The sequence below is a fragment of the Bos javanicus genome, chromosome 9, assembly GCF_032452875.1.
Source record: "Bos javanicus breed banteng chromosome 9, ARS-OSU_banteng_1.0, whole genome shotgun sequence".
In the NCBI taxonomy this organism is placed as follows: domain Eukaryota; kingdom Metazoa; phylum Chordata; class Mammalia; order Artiodactyla; family Bovidae; genus Bos; species Bos javanicus.
In genome coordinates, this window is record NC_083876.1 from 42444452 (window position 1) to 42457656 (window position 13205).

The following is a 13205-nucleotide window of genomic DNA, read 5'->3' on the forward strand; positions in this document are numbered from 1 at the left end:
CCAACCAAACTGTAAAGTCCCTGAGGTGTGCGGTAGAGTCTGTTTTGTTCACGTCCCTACACCCAGGGACAAACGTGTTCAGCTCAACACACATTTGTCAAATGAATGGGAGTCAAACAACTCTTGTCCCCCATGTCCCCAAACAGTACTTTCTTCCCCCCTGCCCATAAATGGAGATGTCAGAAATGTGAATGGGTAGAATTTGGCTAACATGATGTGGTAGCAGAGGGATCGTAAACATCTTTACAACTGTTGAGATTATTCCTAGAACAATGAACAAATAATTTCAGGTGATAGAATGGAGAACTTGAAGAGACCCCAGAGATAATATACACAATTTCCTCATTTTATAGACGAAGAAATAGAGGCCACAAAGAGACCTGGAAACGTGCTCAGAGTGTCTGCAGCATGAATTTAGCGCAAGTGTGAAGAGGTCAAAATGCCCACTGGGAGGACTACATCCAAGCTTGTGCTTTGAACCCTGCTATCCAAATCCTGGTGTTAATGGTAACCATAATAATGACCGGCCAAAAAACAAGACTTGAAAATCTGAATGTGCATGACAGGAAATGCCTGAGTTCCCCAAATCACATTAAATCACCAGATCCGTGTGCATTTAATATGTATATTAAATAACCAAAGTGAAAATGCAAAACACCACAAATATGCAATGGGAGTGGAATTACAAGGCCATGGAAACCTTTTCATTTGGCATGGTCAGATTTGGAAATGTGGCTATTTATCTCAGAATAAAGAGCTCACTTTAATTTCTTTTCCTCTTATTCTTTCTCTCTCTCTCTTCTTTCTCTTTCATTCCTTCCTTTCTCTTTCTTTCTTGTTTTCTTTAAGACAATGGTGAAAAAAGGTACCAAAACAAAAACACTAAGAGCCACCATCAAATAAGAGGTCACAAAGGACTGAGACGAGAACTTGGAAACTGATCCAAATGGACAGAGCATAGCTTTTCTGGGGAGGATTTATTTTTGTGTAAGAAGCACAGCAAGAAACTTGCTGTGAAGGGAGGAAAGCCATCCCTACCTCTGGGCTTGGGACCAAGAGTGACCAAATCTCATAGTCAGAGGGGACCTCTGAATCCTTTCTTTAAAAAGGAAAAAAAAAAAGGTGTTTAACGCTTTCTTCCAGTGACTGGGAAGCACCACCATTTTGAATTACTCACTTAAGAATGCTACAACTGCTTTTTCAAGGATATAGCTTTTTTCTTTAATGTGAGCATGACCGCCTCCAAAGGGGAATATGTCTCAAATAAGTCTCCTTATATTGAAATCGCCTTTGGACAAAGGCCAAACACGGACAGCAACAGCCTGCTTGGAGAAAATCTCCAGGCTTTCATAAGGGACCAGGAAAACGGGATTATAATGAGAGCCATTCTGGAACCTTAACTACAGCGTTTGCCATCCCAAACACTATAATAATCATTATTATTCGCTGGTATCTATTATTGTCTGGTAAATAATATGTGTTTTCCCCCAAAGTTCTAAAGGGTGCAGCTGCACCGCACTCTATTTTTTGCAGCCCCACTCCTGCTGCTCGGAAAGCCTCCTCACACCAAGCTTATTTTAATGGCTAAAGGCAAGATCCGTGCCATTTCCTTCCCTCTCCCCACGCATGTGCCGAGTCTAGGACACCCACCCAGGCAGGATGGTGGTGTTGCCGAAGTGCGAGTTGCTCTCAGCGGATGATATCTGAGGAGGGGGTGAACTGAAGGCCTCCTCCTCTGTCCTCCTGGCTCTGGCTGGTCAGGGCAGCCCCTCTGTTGGTGACACAGGAATCAATGAAAATGAAGAACCAAGCTTGGGAGTCACCTTCCTGAGAGCTACTGGCTGGCAAGGTATGAAACTCAAGAGTGGGGAGGGAGTGAGCTTGGGGTTTTAGAAAGTGCTCGTGGCAGGAAGTTCCAGGGCCCGAGCTGACCCTTGCCCAGCAGAGACATCATATGGGACAATCTGTCCTCTCTGTCTAAATTTCCTGATCTGAGTAAAGGGGAAAGTTCTACAATAAGTGAGACAGAGATGTAGACTATAGTCCAGCACGAACCCTCTGCAGCCGTGTGACCTTGATTCCTTAACCCCCTGAGCCTGGATTCTTCCTCTGTGAAATGAAGGCCTTGGTGAGATTTTCTATCTTCCATCTCTCATATTCTGTGACTGTATTTATAGGATCTTTGGACCGAAGCCATCATCAAGTATGGAAGTACACACTGAGAAGAAAGACTATTAACATCTCTACCCTGAAGTCCTAAGTTTTAGAAAAAGTCTCCTTCTTTCTATCTCTCTCTCTCACACACACACAGACACACACACTCCTCTCTTAAGTGTCTCTTAATGCAAGCAGTTCTGTTTGTGCCTCACGTTTGGGTTTTCCTCTGAACTGGGGGTTTGCTGAAGGCAGGACAGCCCAGGGCCCTGCCACATGGAATGTCTCTCACACACACGCACGCAGCCCATCCCGTGGACCACGCAGGCACCATGTTTGAAAACCGCTCCGCAGTGCACGATCTCCGACAGGCACAACAGCTGGTGCCCTCAGAACTCCAGGCCCAGCTGCCCGTTGGCCAGAGAAATGCAGTGTCTCCTTCGTGGAGTCACAACTGCATGCCAAGTGCACTGAGCGAGCCTCTGTCCACCAACACTTTCCCTTTTCATGAGGACAGCACTGCTAAGGCCGACTGAGTTACTTTTCCTTTATCACACGAGCACTTTCAGAGCACAATAGAAAACAAAAATAGGCCTGAGTGTTAATAACTTAACATTGATGCTGTCAGCATACAGTCACTCTCACCTTTTCTTCTTTGCCCTTTACAGCCTAACTATCGGCTCAGCGATAATGAATTCGTCTGCCAATCCAGGAGACTTGGGTTTGATCCCTGGGTCAGGAAGATCCCCTGGAGAAGGAAATGGCCACTCACTCCAGTATTCTTGCCTGGAGAATCCCCATGGACAGAGGAGCCTAGTGGGCTACAGTCCATGGGGTAGCAAAGATTCCGACACAACTTAGCGACTAAACAAGATAGATGCAGGTTGCATTTAAAAGGAAAATTTCTAATTTACACATTCCCAAATGTAAATGTGTAGCCACAGAAAATGTCTTATTCTGTATTCCAAGGAAAAGTGTCTTACTCTGTATTTTCAAGATAATCCCTCCGTGATACAAGATTCCACCTCTGTGAGGAAGCCTGCCTCCATTAATCTAATCCATTTTCCAAACTTTTATTCTTCTTTGATTCCTTAAATACCTTTGTCATTAGCATAATCAAAATCCTGGAGGTCTGTCCTGTCTTCTAGAATGTAAGCTCTCCAGGTCTGTCATATATATTCCCCAGAATCCAAAATCCTGTGGCATCAACCCTATGATGTGCACGAGATGCCCACTGCCAGGCTGGCTTGTCTTTGTCCAGTTATCCCGGCCCTGCCATGATGCCACTCACTCGGGCACGTCGGCCCATCACTTATCACAGTTAAATACAGCTATTACGTGCTGGCTTCAGCCATGCTGTTTATCTGTGACAATAATGAGTCCCCAAGGACTGGACTGCTCTCAGGTAGCTGCAGCTATTCTGGGACACTCACAAGGGGAGAGCCCCATGGTCAATGAACAGAGCTGCCTGCACTGGCTGATAAGCCCGGGTGTGACGCCAGATCGTGGTCTCTGCACCAAGCCCATCCCGGACAGGGCTACAGCTTGGGAAGGTTTTGCCAAAAAATGGTTCCCTTTTTCCTCCATCCACCATTGGTTTGTGAAGAGTTCTGAAATGGCTTTTACCAAGCTGGAAACCATTTTAATTTACAAAGTACATGGCATCTCTTTTCTTAGAGCTTGCTTGCTAATTGATGAAAGTAATTTTAAAACATCGCTTCTTGTTTATAGCATGATTGCTTTGGGAAATAACCCATGATGAGAAGGCTGTGGGACCAATGGTAAGTTCCATCACTGCTGAGCTGCCCACCCCACAGCTCTGATAAGCTAAGGTTCATATTATCTAAAAGAAAAAAAAAATTAGACCAAACATAAGGCCTTGATTTTTTTTTAAATAATTTTCCTCCTTAAGCAATATCTCTTATTTTACTCTTTAATCAACAAAAATTCCAACCATATAAGACCCCCAACGGGGATAACTCCATCTTTAATTCTTTGTTTTACAAATTTAAGTTTTGTTTTTCTTTGTTTAGCTGGTTCTATGAGTCAAATGGGCAGAGAAACTTGTTTATTCACACGAGTGGCCACGGCTATCTCTCGCTGACCTCTAAAAGATCCTGGGGGACAAAGAAGCCTGAGCTGCAGAACCCCTCCTGTGCACTGCAAAAGCCTTTATCTTCTCCCTGGACAATGGATCTTCTTTAGCCACCTCAAGTCCTTTCTAAAACCTGAGAGTTTAAGCAAAACAAATTACCCTGTCTCTGGTCCTTTTCTAAAAACAGGCAGGGATTCATGACTAACTGCACACATTTTTACAAATGTGCTGGAGCAAGTGGCTACATCCATTCATGAAAGAGAAAAATAAACAAAGAATTACATGATATAGCTAATGTTTTGCAAGAAATTTTGGAAGAAAAGCCTCGATCCCTATGCCCCTTGACTTTCGGGACCAAGCTCTTCCTGTTCAGTTTGGGAAAATTGCAGTGTTTTCAAAGAGTCAAATTTTAAGGAGCACTTACTTTATGTCAAGTATTGGACTAGGCACTTTTACATATTTATTTCACTTGAAAACAAGTGTATTTTATATACTGATTTATTGAAACAACAATGCTAATGAAGTATTTATCACTGTCCCCATTTTACAGATGAGGAAACTTTGCCAAGAACTTACTTGCTCAAGGTCACCGGCTAGAAAGGGACAAATCTGAAGTCCAGCTCCTACAACCCCAAAGTCCACACTCCCCTCGGAGTGCTGCCCCCTAGTCCAGGTTTCATCTCTCCCCTTCCTCCCCCTGACAAGCAGATGTCAAAGCTGGCAGAGGCCTTAGAGACAAGAACTCCAAGAAATTATTTGACAAGAAATAATAATTGCATTTTCATTCAAGTCCTAGCCAATACACAAACTAGCTGATGTTGGCTCATGTGCCTTCCAAAAAATCTGCCTTGGACACAAAAGTAGATGTTTATTGTACTAAGATTGAGTTTGTTATTTATTTATATAATCTGAATGAGGCAGTCTAAGTTTAAAAAAAAAAAAAAGGAAAGAAAGAAAAGATAAGAAAAAAAAACTGAGAGAAAAAGGCAGCTTTATGTGGCAAGTAGCTATTGTCTATGGATTAACAGACTTTAAGATTTTTAGGCTAGGTCTGGGAAACAGGTCTGACACTTCATTTATTCTTTACAACCAGCCCTTTAGCTGAAAGACAGAAGGAGAAATAGAGAGAGAAGGGCTTCATATTTAAGGAAACTTCATGTGAAAAATAAGAGCAAGCATACTGATTCCCGGCCGCCCCCTCCCCAACAGACAATGAGATGGAGTGTGTGGCTAATAATTGTTTTTCTCCGGCCTTTCCACCCAGATACTCAGGTACAACCTATTTCCTCTCTGAAATCAGCTGCCCGGTGTGAGGAAGCAATGCTGCAGGTGGCAAATGTATGATTCTGGTCCTTGGCACCAGGTGTGTAACTCAAGCAGCCCAGGTCGTATCCCGTGTCCCACTGTGAGGAAAGGCAGAGGACTCAGGTTCTAATCCTGGCTGCACCACTCTGTGACCTTGAGCTCTGCGTGCTCTGCGTGTCCCAGTCTCTGCTTATAAAAGTGGAACCAGACATCTTAGGAGGGTTTCTGGAATAGTTTCCCTAACTTCCGAGGTTGGTAGCATGGAAGTGTTTCATGACGTCCCATGACACGTTGAGGGAAGAAGTTCTGGGCTGCAGGCGTTACCCCGACAATTCTTATAATGAGCACCTACTATACATACACCAGGAACCTCCTGGGCATTGTACTTCCGTTGTTTACACTAGAGCCCGATAATTCTATGAAGTGGGGCTTATTACCTTCATTTTTTTTGTATATAAGACATGCTCAGTGGTTTTGCAGGGACACTCTGAAGCTAGGCTGCCAGTCAGATCCCAGGACTGCCATTTACTGGCTAGTGACTCTGGGTAGGATATTTAACGTCTCTGTGCCTCAGTTTCTTCATCTATAAAATTGGTTTAATAACAAAACCCCAGAGGGTTGTTGTGCACATATAACATCTGGAACACTGCTTACATCTAAAAAGGCTGCAGGAAATATTAGTTATTACAACTGTTTAGTGAGAACGATGTAGGCACAACACAGTTATAAAACTTGTCCAAACTCACAGCTGGTAATAAGCAACATAGCCAGTTTCAGACCCAAGCAGACCTCACTCCAGCCCCGGGCTCCTCTCCCAGGCACTGTAGCTTTTCTCATAAGACAGGAACTCGCTTTCCTGGGTACCGCACATGCACCACACTCTACCTAGGTTTCCTCATCTGTTCTTCCCAGCAACGTGATGAGCTAGGGACTTAGGCTCCAGGAGAGAAACCACTTCCTCCCTCAATCATCCGCTCTGCTGGGATCTGAACACAGGCCGGCCCAACCTCAAGGCATAGGTGTGTACCCCTAAACCAGACACTGCCTCCCTTTCCTACCGGGAGTCCACTTCACCACGAGGAAAAGTTTCAGAAGGCCTTTGGTCTGGGGAGTTAAAAAGATAAAAGGACATCTCCCACAGTCACCAAACTCTTTTAAAAGTACCTGCTGGCCCTGGGGGGATCTGATTCAGTTTCTGTGAAGATCTCTCCCGGTGTCTGACCTTGAGCAAGCCACCCAAGCCTGTGGCTGCTCTTCAGTCCAAAGACAGAGCTTTGGGCATCACTATGGCCACTGTCCAGGCTCCGCGTCCATCCAGGGACGTCCCTTGCTAGGTGAGCCACTGCCTTCCTTGAGCACCTAAGAGGTGACTGACAGCCTGCACCACGCCCTGCCCCAGCAGCCTAAGGTTCAGAGCAGCCGTGGGCTGGGCGGCGGCGGCGGCGGGGTGGTGTGCTGGTGGGTGGTCAGAAGGATGGAGCCCTATTTCCATGACAATCTGGGGCCTGAACTTCGGGATGATCTGTCGTCTTGAGGTTTCCTTCCACTGTGTGCCATGAAGCCTTTTAGGCCTACTCTGGGCTCAAAGAAAAGAGTCCATCCTCCTTGTGCATTGCTACGATGGCTTTTCATACTTAAAATGTGGATGTGGCAGTGCTCATCCCCCCATGTTGCAGCGAGAACGTCCTGCCATGTTTAGAATTCACTCTGGTAATTAGCCTGTCATCAGAATGCAGGGATCAGCTTCAGCGATGCCAGTCTCTCTCTTGCTTCCTTTCAGTCTGCAAACAGCTGCTAAAGGAATTTTCCTCAAACACAGACCTCCAGCCATTCCTGACGTTGCCTGATGTTCTGAGCACAAGCTCCACGACCCCCTGCTCCACTACCCACCTGCCCTCGTCCAGCCTCCCGCCTCGCCCTCTCTGCAGCCAAGTCCTCTGCCCTCGTCCAGCCTCCCGCCTCGCCCTCTCTGCAGCCAAGTCCTCTGCTCTCGTCCAGCCTCCCGCCTCGCCCTCTCTGCAGCCAAGTCCTCTGCTCCAGTCGGGTGAAGGGGACAGCCCTCCCTCATGTGGCTTCTCTTCTCTTCACCTGCGGCTTTTGACACCCTACTGCCTCCCCTATTCCCCCATTCCTGACTGCCAGTTTACGGCCCTTCTGGGTTTTAGAACCTAACCCCAAATTCACCTGCTGTATGGAGCCCTACCATGGTACCATTAACTACGCCCTTCCTGACCCTCTCTTCTCATTCATGTGCCCATCCTGCCAGCCCCAAGCTGGGTACTAAGTTATGACAAAGTGTGAACTGCCTGGGTCCCTGCTCTTGTCAAAGCACTCTGTCTATAGTATCACATCCATTCGCAGGTTCTGCATGAGGCTTGTAACAGTGACCTTGATTATTTCTTGTCTCTCTCAGGTCACTGGCTCCTCAAAACAAGTCAAAGACTCCTGCCACGCCCTCTCCCACTTTTTGGCTTTTCTCTTCCTCCCCTCCCCACCTTCCTACCTCCCTCCCTCCTTACCTCCCTCCCTCCATCCTTCTTTCCTTCCTTCCTTCTAATTCTTAATAACAGCGTCTCCTGCATGGAGTCAGTATTCAAGACAGTTGGTTGAAAATGGATAAGTTTTACCCTCTAGGGAAATAAATGAAGACTAACTTTGAACCATAATGAGTAAAAGGGGATTGCCTCCCTTTGTTCGGATATGATTAAGAGTTTATTAACTTTTGTGGATCATGGTATATTAATTAAGTAAAAATTAAGCATTTCAAATACAGGATCTTTAAAAAGTTATTATTCTGTACATCAAACACACACACACACACACACACACACAGCTGAGACAGAGAACAAGTTGATCAGAGGATCAGACAGTGAGAAGTGCTATCAAAATCACAACTCTGAACCAGTGACTACTCATCTTCATTTTCAAGGTCATATGGTTTTTCCACAAAAAAATTTTTCATAGTTTTTCTGTTAGTATTTGGGAGTCACATTGCTCAAACCCTGGTGGATATGAAAATAGACATTCAGTCCCATGCTTATGATGCCATCGTATTAAATGAGAGGAATGGAGGGACCTGGATATATTTTTGGTTTGGCAAATTGTAGAACTATTTTTTTCAAACATTTGGGGTTTGGCTAAAACCAAAACTTATTTTGCCAAGCACTTTGGCCTTAATTTTTAAACCCATGTGTATTTTAAGAGAAATTCAATCTATATGTTTCTGACTCATTTACACTTAACTCATGAAAATGCTGTTTGGTAAGAGCTAGTAGATGTCCAAGCAAGTTTATGAGCCCTTTTAAAGCCTTCTTTCCCCCATTCTTACCAGAAAGTTGTATTTTGCCAGCCATAAAGAGTGTGAGCCCCAGAGGCCTGTGGTCAGTTTGAAATTTATAACTTCTGAAGGTTAAATGGATTTTAAGTTTGGAAAAAGGTTTTTTCCTCCCCCTCTCCTCTTTTTCATATTAAGTACTCAAACAGGCTACTTATGATAAAGATGGGATCTTATGTCTCAGTTTCTGATGGCTGAGGGTGAATAGTAAAGAATTGAATCTAACCACCAATAAACTGTCTCTAAGACATGTCAGAGGAACAATATGACACTTTTAAGTTCCTACGAGCACAGATTCCAATCCAACACTCTAATGGAAAGTTTTATTAATTACTCTCAGGATAAAAAAAAGAGGTAGGAATCGACATAATTCAAGTTGAACATTTTACCTTTGGGGGATTTGGTCATTAAAAAAATATCAGAGACAACCAATCCAGTTCATGACTTTTTATACAGTTAAAAAATAAGCTGAATCTACTAAAAACGACATTTGAATCAAAACCAGAAAAGCAAGAAGAACGTGCATGCGTGTTGCAGTGACTTCACCCTCTGTCTACTATACGCTCAGTTGATGCTCAGATACCACTCAATTATAGTATTTTAGCAGGAGAAATCTTTTGGATAAAGTACTTAAAAACGGCTTATAAATATTTAAAATAAAAGCATCCAACAAATCATAATGACAAAGTTTTACATTTAACCACATGTGCTCCAAATATCTTGAAATTACTCTAAATATGGGTTTAAAATATCAAAAGGGCTTGTTGATGGGATGCAGAACTTTGCAGAGAAACCTAAACCTGCTCATTCTTGCTCCCACAACACCCAATATGCACAATTTTTAAAGTGTGCATGTGTAGATTTCCTTAGAAAAAGATCATGTTACGGTTCTGAATTTCCAAAACAAGAGTTGAAGGATGAAATATAGGGTTTCCCCTTCTCTCACCAAATGCAGCTCAGCCACGTTGCTTCCAGATAATTTGTTATTGTAGGTTGGCTCAAATTTAAGACAGTAACATTTTAGAAACAGTTGGAGAACTAAGCCAGCTGCAAGGAGGATATCATTACAAATTGAGACACATGTTGTATGGGAATACCATTCATTTTCAATACCAAAAACACGTCTGGGGAAATAAGCCATGCAAATGAGGGAGAGATATACTCTTTAATTGCATCTTTTGGACATGAGGTCAACGTTTCATATCAAACGAGTCCATAAAGTGTGTTTCTCCCTTCTGTTCTTCTGTCACATTCTTACTTCCCTTTCTACCCAAAACAAAACACAGCTTGCTATCACAGAAAGACAACAAACCAGAGGTTCAAAGGGGGAAATGATGAGACAACCAGCATCGCAGCCAAGTCTCTGGATGGAATGAGGCCGGGCAGCGTGAGGCAGCTTTGATTGTCCCAGTCCTGACCCCACACCCGCGTGGCCAGGCAGCTCTGCTCTCGCGTTCCCGTCTCCCTATTCAGACTTGTGCATTGGGTAAAATCGCACAGGCACATTCTTGCTTATGGCCACAGCGTGGTCCTAGGAGCTCAGAGCTAAGGGATCTCAGGGGCAGCTTGAGGAGGGTCCAAATTAAGAACGTTTAGTACATGCAGGAGCTTTTCAAAGCATAGGAGATTTATTCCAACGTTTGTTGTTGTCATCCTTTGCTTCTGCTCTAGTCATTTTCACTAGAATCTTTTAAATGACTCTTGAAATAATTTGCATGCGTGTGTGCATGTTTCCCCTCCTTGCTGATGGCCTCATGTTCCCCATCCTGACCCCACCCTGATTTTTCCTCAAGCCGAGTGCTGTGGAAATCCACAGATCTGGAGAACTCCTCTCTGGGGTTAGTATTTAGAGCTGGCATCTGAGATGGCATTTACTCCTTTTTCTTGAGACTAAGACCATGTTAAATGATGCCAGGGCTAAATTGTTTATCTTTTAAAACTAATTTATTTGTTTCTCTTAAATAGATTCCTTTTATGTTTGTGAGGCATTTCAAAAAAAAAAAGTTTACAAATGCAGAATGCATTTCCTTAACATGCATCCATGTATATTTATTTAAACCAGCAACAAAAGAATACAAAACAACTCTGTATGGGAGAGGGTGAAGGAAGATTGAACGGCGGCCACCCTCAGCCGCTGACACAATCCCTTTGACAAGAGAGTCTGGGAAAGGCAGTGTATTGGTGGTGGGGGTGTTCCACAACATGAGGTAAGTGTTTCATGCTGCAGAGTGTTTTGGTCCTCAAACACCTCTGCCCCCCACGATGCTTGTCTGCATGGAGGTAGGTGTAAATGATTGAACCAGGATGCCCAGGCAGTCATTCGAGCCAGCAAGGGAGCGATTCATTGGAAACTAGATGGGGAGCTTATTTCCAGTGCCCTTCTGGGCCATGGCTTGTTAATAGCTAGTCAAATGCCTTCACCTTTCCAAGCACACTCTCTCCAGGTGAAGAAGCATGTGCTAAGGAACAATGGGTATTGGTGGTGCTCCCAGATATGGCCACACCAGTGCTCTGGTGTTTACTGATCTACCCAATTCTCCAACTCGAGCCATTCCACTCCCTTGGCCTTAACAGCAGGGTTGATGGTTTTCCAGTGAAGGACAGCCGCTGCCTACACAGCATAAACTTTGAAAGGCCAAGTGGTGAAGAAGCATTGAACCTGTTCCTTTCCTTGCTTCCCTTTTCTGCTTTCCCCACAGATACTCACAGGTTATAGTAACTTGAAGAAAGGTCTGTGACCTTTTGCATTTTGTCACTTAGGCAATCTTACTGAGACAAGGGTTACATTATATGGCTGTAACAATGATTTTGCAATATTAGGTCCACAGCAAAAATTGCTAAAAGTAAATTCCAAGTTTTAAGGGAAATTTACAATTAATTCAGCTTCCTCAGAGTAACAAGAAAAACTTCCACTCAGATACTGCTTGGTGATCACATAAAATAACCCTGCAGATACGTCAGATATGTAAGATACTTTTTTCTGAAGTCAAAAATCTATGAACTGCTCCTCCCAAGAAAATGCCTCCACTCACAGGCACATAAAGCTTTCCACAAAATTCCAGGGGGAGTGGCTGAAGGCTGTGCATAGACTAGTTCATGGAGACCAGCTTTGGTCGGGGAGCTGCCACACAGATCAGGATCAAGTCCATGACTCATGCCACACTGCCTGACCCTGGAGTCCTTGCTAAGCATTTCTCTGGCCTCACTCTAGTCCCAGCCCTGTTGAAGGAGGAGGGCTGTGGTATATCTAAAAGAAATAAATACCCGATCACAAATGTCATTTCCTATTCCATCATAATTTGATTGAAATAATATCTAAAGTCAGATGCCTACATATTAAAACCCTCTTTCAATCTCCTTGTCCTAAAAGTTAAAAGAGACCCAGCAATACTAAGCGAGATGTGTCTAAGAGCAGCTTTGACACTGTTCATCCATAAGTCTCTCCTTGATCCATAAGTCTCTCCTTGATGAGTCTGCAATGATCATAGCAAGCGCTCTCTCCGGTTCTCACCACTCACGTGTGTGCATGACACAGACCTGGCCGTTCCTCACTGCTGGCTCTTTGAACCACCTGGACCTAGAGCTGGGCAGCCATCTGCATCCCAACAAACAGGCAGAGCTGCACCACCAGGGATGATGTCGCCAATGAATGTTTCCAGTAACTAAGTACTAGCACATTAAAAATCTTAAGTCTGGCAGAGAATCTGAGCACATCTTATTTGTATTGACTTCCTCTTCTCAGTCGAAGGGTTTCCTCTTTTACTTGCTTTCATGGTTGGCATCCATAGTCAATTTCGACTATATGGACTTGACTTTGCAGACAGCCGACTCTCTCAAACTTAGCTGGAGAAACTGAACTGGCAAAAAGTTACTTGTCACCTCCATCCTTTGGGCTTTCCTAATGAGGCGAGTCCCCTGCCCTCTTCTTGAAACAGTCCTTTCTGGGATTGTGGCTCCGTGGTCAGGCTAATAATTAAACTCTAAACTCCCAAAAGTCAAAACTACACCCCCCATCCCTTCTTCAGCCCTCTCAGAGCAAACAAAAAGTGGAAGGAACTCCTGCTGCTGGAGTTAGGGGAGCATCTTGGAGTGGGAGCTGGGGACAAGACTCTCAGATTTTCTTTCTGGTCTTAGAAACACGTAAGAAATTTGGGGGCCACAAAGGTGGGGAGTTCTTGGTCTTGCCACTCCTTGGGAATGGAAAAAGTGAGGATGAAAGGGTTACTCATGGTACACATTTTTTCCATTGATTATTTTACTTAAAGAGAAGATGTCATTTCCCTGGAAAATCAAGGAGGGGGGATATTTTCTTTTGAA

At 44.2% G+C, this 13205-nt stretch overlaps 1 protein-coding gene across 2 annotated transcripts in view; it reads right to left on the minus strand.

Moving 5' to 3' along the window:
* Nucleotides 1–13205, minus strand: part of SOBP (sine oculis binding protein homolog) — a 164528-nt gene that overhangs the window by 2767 nt on the left and 148556 nt on the right. The window lies entirely within an intron of this gene.